General features: G+C 42.1%; 1 long non-coding RNA gene across 1 annotated transcript in view; it reads right to left on the bottom strand.

The window, feature by feature from the left end:
* LOC114007927 (uncharacterized) overlaps nt 1-1,498 on the bottom strand; it is a 159,311-nt gene extending 157,813 nt beyond the window's left edge. Inside the window, exon 1 of the long non-coding RNA XR_003549497.1 lies at nt 58-1,498. This is a non-coding gene — a long non-coding RNA (uncharacterized LOC114007927). The remainder of the gene's footprint in view (nt 1-57) is intronic.
* Between the last annotated feature and the right edge of the window lie 2,390 nt (nt 1,499-3,888).

Raw genomic sequence — 3,888 nt, 5'->3', positions numbered from 1 at the left:
CCCGTCCCCCGGCCCGCCTCGCTCCCGGCGGAGCCGTCCTCCCACACCCGAGCTCACCTCTGCGTGCCCCGTGAGAGTGGGAGTTCAAGTTTCTCCTTGGCTCCGCCGCCTCCCGCAGAGGAAGAGAAAGCTTCCTGCTGCGGTCTAACCGAAACCCGGGGCCGGAATCGCGCCCTGCGGAGAGGGTCAGCGCGTGCGGTCCTGCCCCTGCCCCGGGCGGGCTCGAGGCCAGGCTCCCTCCGAAGCCGAGTTCGTCTCGCAGAAGTGATCTGGTGAACAGGCAGTTCTTAATTTGCCTTTAGAATTCGCTCTGAGTTATAAATATTGAATAGTTAAAAATAAACTGTGGGTCAAAGAAGCGGAGGAAAGGCCTTTTTATCCGCATGTTTCGAGTCCGTTCGGTTCACTTAATCCGAATGGCTGTGGAGTTTGTTCTAGGTATTTCCAAGCAACGTCCAGCTTGGAAAGTCAGCTTTTAGCCCCCTGCCGGGAACGCTCCCAATCATTAACATCAAAGGAGACTTATTAATGCGACCTTGGCAATGGCCACTTAAGAGAACTGAGTGAATATACCAGACATGGCAGATTTCCCTTCAGATTTTGTGGACCAGTATGTATTTCAGTGTGATTTTCAGGCCCGTATTAGTAGGTGGCTGCTGTGTGTTCAATGGAAAGTGTGAGTTGTGTTTACATCCAGTAACCTTAACGTCGTTAATTCCTTCATCCTTTATTTTAGTGATAAAGTAGTGAAAAGACAGAAGAACTTCTGACTTCCTGTTTTAATCTATTTTAGATATTTCTAAAAGTAACGCAGAAACTCAGATTCTCTGATGAGTACCTAATCTGAGTTCCTACGAATACCATTCCCTTAAAGTTTTGCCTGGTGTTTTTTTTTTGGGGGGTGGGGTGGGGTGGGAAAAATATTACTAATGTCACACAAACGTCTGCCATAAAGATACATACATGTGTATACAGGGTCCAGATTTAAATATTAAACAATTATTATTTAAGCAGAGAAAATTTTTAAATTGCAGGAGGAAACAAATCAGATGTTACTAGGCTAATCAAGCATAAAGGTGAAGAAAAAGTCCTATACTTTGTAGATTTAGTGTCATTGAGAATTATAATTAAGTTTGTCATTAATTTAGATTTTCACTTAAGAGGCATTTATATTTATGTTTGTACTATTTGTCCTTTTTTAAGAAAAACCATAGAATACCCTTTTTTCTTAATATTTTAAAGCACTAGGAATAAGTTCACTAGTCTAGTGTTCTGATATATTTTGGAAAATATCCTTTTTAAGCTTTTTAAGGAAATACTACATTCAATTTGAGCAATCTGATATTACAGAAGAGAGCCTTTTAAGAAAAGACTACATACACATTGTTAATGATGTAGTGAATATTTATTCAACAAATATTTGAGTATCTATTATATACTACCACACTGTACTAAACAGTAGGATACAAACATGAATAAAACAAAAACTTTTCAGGACCAGCAGATGGCATAATGACTACATCCCTGGACTCCCATGTACTCAATGACTGCGGTTTGAGTCCCGACCCAGTGGCTTAAACTCATGTGGGGCGTGTGTGAGTGCATTTCCAAGATCCCGAGAGGAGAATGGAGAAGGGATTGCCACGTGGCCATCCCCCTGGGGAGTAATTTCTCATTTTCTGTCTCTCTGTCTTTCTGGCAAGTGCACACGCCCTATAGCAAAAACCTCTCCAAAAAGAAAAGAAACTTCATGATCTATTAAGGATGGAGGATATGAAAACAAATATCAAAATGCCATTTGATAAATACTAGAATAAAAGTGTATGAATTAAGAGTGTGATAGGCAGTTAGCTAGTGATGAACAGGCCCTCCCCAAGAGAATAGCAGAAGGACACATGTCACATCAGTCACAATTTATCAGCAGTTAGAACCAGACCCTCCATGAAATACCTTCTTCCCTCCCAGCTCCTGGGGCCAGGAAGAGAGGCAGATAACAATTTTCTTCCTTGGTACCTGAGGAAGGCATATAGGGATGATTGTAAATTTCTGTCTTATCACTCCTTATAAATATGAAAAGACCCAACCAGACATTTTGGTCAACATCCTGATTACCACTGGGGCAATAAACTAATTGGGCAGTTTATGCTAATTAGGCATCATGGTTTACACTGGGCATACACAGTAAGGTAATTAAATTCCTCAAATCCTTCACCTGTGAGAGAGCTGTGCAAGTCCAGGAAAAAGCCCACAAATTCAAACAAAAGACAGTGTGACAGACCTCCCACTGTTAAATAGTCATTATCATCTCTGATAATAAAGACACCTAACCAGTTCCAAACGCAGTTACTACCTAGCAACGTGCCCACCCAAAAGTCTTTTGGGTGTACTTCTTTTCTATTAAATTTTCTTTTCTACCTACTTTTATTGTGGTTGTGGCTTTGTTTTGCACCTAAGGACAGGTCTCTAATTTTAGTGATCTGGACCCAAACAACCAAGGATTTTACATACCATAGCTCAACACTCTCCCATCCTATGAAAAGAGTAGATGAAAGAAGAGAAAAAATCAATTGCTTGGAGAAGTTAGGGAGGACTTAGATGAAAGAACACTCGAAGAATGGGTTCACTTGGGGAGTGATGGGAAGTGGTTTTCCAGGCAGGGGAACCTTAGGTTCAGTGGTGTGAAAAGTTAAAACAGCATAATCTTATTTAAGAGCTTAAAGTAAATGGAGATCGACTGGAACATAAACAGAAGGAGGATCTAGTCTTGATTCTGAAAGGTTTCAAAGGGTTTGCCCCTCTGGAGTTAATCTGAGAATCTGGGCCATTTCCTTAGGGAAGTGAATGTGTACAGGGTTCAGGATACTGCTTTGTTTATCAGATAGTTTCCACTGAAGCCCAGAATACCTACCGTAGGAGTTGGAGACTTACTCAAGGAGTTTAAATGAACAAATAATGTAAATTTGCCTTTTAGAATTTTGTCAGCAATGTAGAGGATGGATTGGAAAAGTTAAAATTGAAGGAAAAGAGCTCCGTTGTTTGAGAAATTATAGGGCCTAAAATTAGTTACAGTGGTAATAAAGAGGTTTAGAAATTACAGTATATTTAGAAGGCAGAGAACCCCAAGATGACTGCTGTACTACTTTTTTTTTTCTCTTAAAGAATTATTTAAGCAAGTGGCATAATAGCTATGTCGTTGTACTCCCATGAAGTCAACTGCAGTTTGAGTCCTGGACCTGGTGGCTTAAACTCACACCGGGTGCGTGTGCGTGCGTGCCCAAGATTCTGAGAGGAGAAGGGATTGCAGTGTGGCCATCCCCCCTGGGGAATGATTTCCCGCTTTCTGGTGAGGGCACGCACCCTATAGCAAAAACCTCTCCCCCCAAAATTATTTTTTTATTATTATTATTATATTTAATTTGCTATAGGACACATGTACTCCCTAGAGACAGAGAGAAGGAAAGTGAGAAAGCAAGCTACCAGGTCTGGGCCGGAACCCAATGAGGTTGGCCATATGGGAGTCCAATGCCTTAATCACCATGCCACCTCTTGGTCCCTATGACCATTGTACATCTGACATGGGTTGGTTATCCAAGATAGTTCATTAGAAGGGGTAGCAGTTTTTATGGAAGGTCAGAGGTTATATAAGTGTAGGTATTCTATAGGCAGTCATACAGATCAAGAGTTTAAAATACAAGTATGGGGAACCAGCAGTTAGCGTAATAGCTATGTCGCTGGACTCCCACGTAGTCGACCGCGGTTCGTGTCCCGGACCCGGTGGCTTAAAACTCACGCCAGGCGCGTGTGTGTGCGTGCCCAAGATCCCAAGAGGAGAATGGAGGAGAAGGGATTGCGGCGTGACCATCCCCCCTGGGGGGTGATTTCTCGCTT

Source organism: Tupaia chinensis, unplaced genomic scaffold, assembly GCF_000334495.1.
Source record: "Tupaia chinensis unplaced genomic scaffold, TupChi_1.0 Scaffold000255_1, whole genome shotgun sequence".
NCBI lineage: Eukaryota > Metazoa > Chordata > Mammalia > Scandentia > Tupaiidae > Tupaia > Tupaia belangeri.
This window is presented reverse-complemented; position numbering and strand designations above follow the sequence as displayed.